Raw genomic sequence first — 8,014 nt, 5'->3', positions numbered from 1 at the left:
CATAATTCATACATGGAGGTGCTGGGATTTCAGAGGGCAGCTGAGGGGGCCAGTGCTACACATTTCTATTCATTGGAATGTTTTGCACTCAGTCTTTGCGTTTTAGCAGACTGAGGGGATGACACCTCTTGTATTTCCCTAGGCAGAATTGCATTTGGCATAGGTTCTTGGTACATCCAGCCTGAATTTCTCCCAGAGGCAGATCCTAAAAAGCAACAGCAGCAGTATTATCTTCAGTGGGTAGATGAGCTAGATTAGACTCTCGAACCAATCCAGCTTTAGTCTAGTAATTTCCCATGTGTTAGGCCAACCCCAGCTTTTTCCTAATTATCATCGCCAGATGAATAGAAACCTCTGTAAAACTAATTGTCATGCTGCCGGCATAACCCTGTCCCTATTAAAACAAAAAGGAGATGATGATGACATGGCACACACATTGCTAGGTCAAGGGACAAAAACTGTGTGCTTACCAAGGGTATTACCTGAACAGCAACGTGGGCTCTGAGAATGATATGTGACATTTTAGGCACGTGTGAGTCCCTGCATGCTACAGGGAAACAACAGATCCTCTGAGACTTGGGGAAAGGGATTTACTTGCCTCACCATGCTTCAGCTTACAATAGCACACCATTAATTCAGTTTTGAATGACTTTGAAGACAGCACACAGTTACTGCCCAATTTGATCAAGCACATTCTCTGGTTAAAAGAGCTGTAGTCATTCCCACTTGGGAGCAACGATGGGCATGGGGAGCAGCTAACCACCCTCAGGCTGTGGGGCTGAGACTGTACTGCTCTGTTCCAGCTGCCAGATTTCCTTAAAGGAGGTATTTTTTTCCCTTCTCTGGTTTAGACTGAGATTTGGCTCCTGTGCATGCATCCCAGTGCAGAAGCAGCCCTCCAGCCCCACACCTTGGTAAGACACGGAAGAGGGAGGAAGATAGCTGTGCAAGGAGGAACATCAATTTTTTCATCATGCTCAATTTCAAAAGAACAGTGGAAGGAATTTTTTCCCCCATGGGAAGATAAAAAGAGCCTAGAAATAAGTACTGATTATTGGCTCTATTTGCACTCATTGCTGGAAATAATTCTGAATTATAAACGTACTTAGAGCAGATTGTGCACGAATAGAAGCAGCACAGTCCGGGAAGGATTCTAAAGGAAAAGGTTTGGTTTGGCTTCCACATTACACTCACAGCTTAAATAGCCTCTCTGTTGGGATTCAACTTTTCTTTTTTTTCCTTTTTTTCTTTTTCTTTTTTAAATGCTAGCAACAAGAAAATGCATAAAATTCATGAGGCTTAAGAATTAAGACAGGTTTTTTCATAGTAAACGTTACTGAAGCCAGTCCAGAGAGCTGGAGAACAGCTCTGAGGAAGGGTTAAGGAGAGGTTTTTGTAGCCAGACGTAAGGACAGAGGTGGGACGAGAGCAATGCTGCCATTTAGTTCACTGCAGTCAGCTGCAACACTTGGCTTCATGGACATCCATGCTCACACTGAAAGCACAACTGCTAACATTCGTTGCTGACGTGCAGTTTTCTTTGGATCAGGGCAGAGGTGCTCAAGTGAAATTAAGCTGGCAGTTTAATTCTGCTGCTGTACCATGCCTGTGTTACAAGCCGACATGGTCTGGAACTGTCAATATGAAAACTTTAATTTACTTCAGAGCCAAAAGGAAAAAAAATGTATAAAAGAAAAAAATAACACAGCAGGAGGGGTGTAGAATAGCACACTGCAATGCCTTGCATTACAAGCACATATCTGCAAAATTTTAATAAGAATGCCTCACTCTCAATGCTGATTTTAAACAAAAGTAGAATGGCTCTAGAAATAAAAGAGAACCACGTGTGCTATTTTTCTGTCTCCCTTAGCTGCATTAGACATGCAAACTACATGCAAAATGTATCTGCTGTTTCACGCAAACACAGAGTAGACAACAAAGCAATCCTGCCTGCAGCAGAGACTGGGTGCTGATTTGAAACATTCCTGAGGCAGGAAGGAGAAGGACCCAGACTTCCCGCAGCACATGAGACACAAGACTGAGGAAAACAGAGGCAGCCACTCAAAAAACACCATACAGCATCTTTGCCAGCCAGTTCCAGGTAACACTGCTGCTGGTGTGCTCACCCATGGCTCGTGTTCACAAAATCACAGAATGGCCAGGGTTAGGAGGGACCTCAAGGATCATGAATCTCCAACCCCCCTGCCACATGCAGGGCCACCAACCTCCACACTGGAGGTTGGACTAGATGATTTTAAAGATCTTTTGCAGCACTAATGATTCTGTGACTCTGTGTTAGCTGACTGCTGGCATGATCTGGCTCTAGGGGGCTTCGCTGCTGTGTTGTACATCTTAAATTACACATACAGTGCTCTGCAACAGGAGAGGAGCGATCAAAGTGAGTTATTTCTGGGTGAGCAGAAAGCGTCCCTTTTGTCTCAGTGCAGTACTTACCACAGGCCACATTCCCCATCATCCTTAGGGAAGTAAGAAACGACCAGAATAGGGACCATTTGTGAGTAAAGTATTTCTCAACAAGTATGAGGATGTAGGTTTTCAGCCCACATCTTTAATTATTTTAATGCATCTTTAATCAAAATGCATAGCTACAGTGCCTTTCTCTTTGCTGATAGCTGCTCTCTTAGATACACAGAAAAGCAATTAATTAGTGCAAATTTTAGAACAGAAATAGTTACGCAGATATCTGAGAAGATGCTAAAAACGTCAGGAGAAAAGTAAGATAAATGTCAATGCTATTAAAAACAAATGTCTACTTAACGCAACATTTACCTAAATGCTGGCTGGGAAAACATTAAATGCAGAATGGTAAGTCCTGCTGCAGCACAATTACAGGCTCAAAGGGCAAACCCCACCCCTGCACTGAGAGGCAGACCAAGATGAAAATCTCACTCAAAACCTAGATGTTATCTGTGTTAGTCTGCTTCACAAAGATGGATCTTATCCAACAAACCATGGTTCTGCAAACAACCCATTTCCCTTCACCGGGGCTGAATTTAACTTTCTGATGGTCCTCTCCATATCTACAGCCGTGCTTCACCAAATCTTATGTGTTGGTGAAGTGTTGGGTTTGTGCTCCCTTCTCCGTCTGCCGGATCTCCCATTCACTCTTCCATGAGAACCAGCCCCCACAGACCTGCTGCCTTAATCTCTAAATATGAACCTGATGCTGGGCAGCAATAAATGAGCATTTCCCACATTCTCACAGTTTATCAGATAATCCAGATGGCTCCTCGGGTGAGCTGACTTACTCATTGCCTCAGCAGTCTCCAGTCTGTATGCACACCTGCAAGCATTATCAGTAATGATTTTATCTTTTCTAGCAAGCTATTGGTGCAAGCGTTTAACAGCAAAAAGGCAGCAAATGATCCCCAAGGAGTCCTGCTAAGCACTCTACCTCAGACAGGATTCCCTCAATCCACCTCCATGTGGAGATCCATCAGTGTCAAAGCCACTTTCTGTTGGATATTGCTCATTTCATCTCTTGATCAGGACATGAAGGGATTGCACTCAAATGACTACTGCATCTTTTATAGGCCAGGCTTATAATCTCAGTAAAGCACGTCAAGCCGTTTTGACAAGATCTATTCTCCTTAAGCTCAGGTAGATGGACCTGAGTCCATCTTAGGTTAACAAAGTGGCAGTCCTTTAATTCTTTATTAAAGAGTCTTATTTAAGTTGTTCCATTATTTAACTTTGGATCAATGTCAAGACTTGTGTTTAGCACCATCACTCCATCTTCACAACATGTTAACAACAAGCTTTCTTCCACTCACTAGCTAAAACATAAGACATAGAGGTCAAAAGAGCTTGCCCCCCCAGCTCTTTTATACACATTTATTGGATTTGATTCTAAAATGTCACTCTGCAGCTGTCATGCAACTTCTGGTTGCTCTGACAAAGGAAAATACCTCACTTTCTTCTTCTGTGATATATCTCCCATTTGCTAGAATATCACAGAATCATAGAATGGCCCGGGTTGAAAAGGACCACAATGATCATCTAGTTTCAACCCCCTGCTATGTGCAGGGTCACCAACCACCAGACCACGCTGCCCAGAGCCACATCCAGCCTGGCCTTGAATGCCTCCAGGGATGGGGCATCCACAGCCTCCTTGGGCAACCTGTTCCAGTGCGTCACCACCCCCTGTGTGAAAAACTTCCTCCTAATATCTAACCTAAACCTTCCTTCTTAGTTTAAAACCATTATGCAGTACAGAAGAGCATTATCTAGCATGCAAAATTCTGTGTTTAATGTGGGCTTGAATGCCAATCTCAAGAGAATCCAACATGGGTGAATCAGCTGACAGATCCAACACTCAGCATTTCCACCTGAGAAGTTGCTGGGAGATGGTTCCAGCACTGCCCAACCTCAGGAATAATGTCTGCTTTAGAACATCTGAAAGCATTTCTGGCTGAGCTTCTTTGACATTTGCATGATGGAGTAAAAAGGAGCCTGAAGGGCTTCATGCCTTTTTTCAATTACAATAATAGTTAAAAAAAAAAAGCTTTGCTTTTCTCAGTTTGAGTTACAAACAAGACCTGAGATCACTGATCGCTCCCTGATTTGAGCTGGCTGATTTACTCACCCAAAAAGCTGTGCTGGCAGGGATCACTGTGACACCAGATCATGCACATGACACCTGCTTCACACACATGGTGAGGAATCTGGCAGAAAGCAATGAGTGTCCCCACATGCACCAGCAGCTCTCCTAAGATCACAGTGGTTCTATACTCTGGCAGGACCCCGGCGCTGCTCACACTAATGAGCACATGCATGACTGATGTGAAGAGTAATTGCCATCTGCATTACTCACCTCTGCCATGTAAAAACAGTGGCAGCCCAATGATTCTGGAATAACAATAGAGGAAATTCAAGATGCTGATAAGTGCTGACCCCTGGGGGGTCAGGGTGCACAGCTCATTCTGGTTTTTCAACCCGACCCCTCTGTTGAACCCAACGCAACTTCTGACAAGGTAATGCAGCAACCTGATTATCTGTGAAGCAAGAAGTAAAACCTCATGTTCCTTATGGAGAGCAGGAGGAAATATTCATGCAGTGTAAAGGCTGCATTTGCGTAGCCAAGATATGATCAACTAATACCGAAACAGAATGCCTTCCCTTGGTATCCCAGCACCATCTAACCCGCCCTGATTTCCTGTTGTTCCTTGCAGCAGGCTGCAGCCAGCACCAAGCACACCCTTCAGTGCCTGGAAGAACTCCTGCCTTTCTCATTGTGCCTGATACGTGAACATAAAAATGTTCAGAAAGAGCTGAGGGAAAAGCGTGGTTCTGCTGAAGTTTGTGTGCTGAAGATAGGGCTGGCAAGGCACCCTCCTTCCCCCCCGGCATTTAGAACCCAGCGCAGGCTTTACTGGAACCACTCTCACTGTGACGGAAATCATGCTGTCAGTATAAAAGATGAAACTGCAATTTCACAACAAATGAATGCCTGCTTCTGTGCAAAAACACAATCCTAGAAAGCTACAAAAACACACTCTGAAACAAGAGCCCTTTCATTTGGCTGTGCTGCGGCCTGCTGCTCTGTCCCACTGCTCTGTCCTGCTAACAGCCCTGTGCCAGCAGAGAAGGGCTGAGGGAGGCAGCTCCCAGGAAGGCTTCTTGCAGGCTGATGCTGAGGTGTTTGCTCAGCACATTCCAGTGGCTCTGGGACATGGCCAGCAGCCCCGAGCCTCCTGAGAGCCCAGCAGATGAAGTCATGCTGGCCGGATGCTCCAGCAGGAAAATGGATGGCGTGCATGGGGGGGTGGGGAGGTTGGACACGTTCAGCATTACCGCATAGAAAAGGAGGGGAAAGATACTCAATTTTCAGCAATTCCGCACACGAACACCATAGCTGCTGTTGCCCATGATAGCATTTGAAGGGCCGAGCCATATCACATGAGGAGAATGTGGGCTCTCAGATCAGTGCAGCAGAGTCTCAGCAGCAAGACTTCAAAAGCAGGCCAGGGTGAGCTATCGATAACCGCACAGCAATCATGAAAGAGGCCAGGATTTTAAGACTCTTGGGTTTGGGAGCTCAGCTACTTACAGGAAATAGATTTGCAGCCCTTTCTAGAAAAACCTGCACCAGTCATCTGGTAACTGCAATCTTTGCATTGACCTGCCCCTGACCTCCCGTGCCATCCTTCTGCATTCGTCTCTGCTCTCCAGGGAGGGACCTGGGCCTGGCAGTGCCTCATGGTTCTGGGGCTCACATTGCAATTAGTGCAATGGACAGCTTTCTTCTCAGGCTGCGGGTGAAATCCCTTTCCATTCGCATGTGTTTTTAATCAGTTTCTTTACACACACGTCCTTCTCAAAAATACATCATTCCCCTGCCGACAGCACAGCAGATAGCACAGCTGGATGGGTACAGCTCATTTCTTTCTTCGAAGTTTCTTTTCCTCCAAATTTCTTATTTTTAACTCTTGCTTTGTTCTTTCTTCTGTGTATGGAATGAAAGCTGAATAACACTTACTGCATGCCAGTTATCTGCCGTGTCTTACATACAGCCACTTCTGGATGAAGGGGAAAACTGCAGAGGGAGCATTTTTGGATGCAAAGCCCCTATGAGGTAGCACTCCGGAGTTTCTCTCTGCACAAAATAAGCAGCTGTAGCAGTGAATAATTCACTCATACTTCCACTATCCCCATGCATCAGAGGATGTGGCAGGATGAAACTTCATCAGCGAAAATAGCCGAGGCTTAGGCACTCCAGTTGCAGATAAGACAACGAAGCATCTCTGTTGTTAAACATCCCGCTGCCTCGCGCTGCATTGATTTCACTTCATGCTGAGTGTAGCGGCAAAACTCCTGCGCTAATGAAGTTAATGGGAGTCTCACAATTGGATGCAACGGGCTGGGATTTCACTCAGGCTCTTCAGTTGTAAAATCATTTCTGCTCACCTCTGAGCTCAAGGACTGTGCCCGCTACGCCCAGCACGGAGGACCTGGGGCTGAGCCAATATCCTTTCCCATTAATGGAAAGCTCCCACTAACTTTAATGAGGATGGAGATGGATGGTTAGTGGATGAGGACGTTTTATTTGATAAAAGACAGCACAGCTCCTCAGCCTCTTACATTGCCTTTTTAACCCCTCATTCACTTTTTTCCTCATCTCGCACGTTGATCTCACTTGTTGCTTATCAGGATTTTACATGACTGGGGGAAAACAGCCTCCCAGCACCATTCCAGTCTTTACTCCTCCCTCTAATAATTTGCATTTAGTGTGATTTGAAACTGTTGAGGAAATCAGAATAGCAATACAAGTATTCAGCAGAGAAAAATAAAAATATGCAAAAATAGACTAGAAAAAGCCCTACCTTACTATAGTTGAGAATATGGCACAGCCTCAGTTATGAATGCTGCTTTGAGCACTCTCTCAGCTTTAAAGTAATGTCTTTATTAGAAGGAGACATTAGTAACAACAGCTGTCGCTGCAGAGTTGTGCGTAAGGTAAAAGGATTATTTTTGTACCAGCACCAATCAATAGATCTGATCTAAAGCTCTCTCTTTCTGTGCGAGTATCACTGCAGATTCATCCTTCCTCCTGATCTTTCTAATCACATCCCTGTCCTCCTCACTGCATCAAAAACCTCACCTTTTCCTTATTCTATTTACCTCATGCTCTGTTTTTCTTTTCTGGCTTTCCTGCCTTCAAGCCCCGACATCTCCATTATTTTAACTTCTTTATTTTTTGGAGATTCCAAGTGTGGTCTTGGTGCAATGTATTCAAATGGAAATGAATAATCACTAGCTTAACAGAAGTCATTAATCCCCTGTACATACACTCCCGCAAGAATCTTATTAATTCTCATTTCCAACTTTTCAGAGTTAAAGCATTTGATATAGTACACACTACCTATTCCTTTTAATTAAAAAATGCTCCCACTGTTGAAGTGGGTGAAATATTTCATCAGCCAGCATCACTCACAGTTGTCATGGAGAAAATTTCTGGGTTTGTCTAACACACACTAAAACAATGAACATCAGC

This window comes from Meleagris gallopavo, chromosome 1 (genome assembly GCF_905368555.1).
Source record: "Meleagris gallopavo chromosome 1, MGAL_WU_HG_1.1, whole genome shotgun sequence".
NCBI classification, from domain to species: Eukaryota; Metazoa; Chordata; class Aves; order Galliformes; family Phasianidae; genus Meleagris; species Meleagris gallopavo.
Note: the sequence above shows the minus strand (reverse complement) of the source record.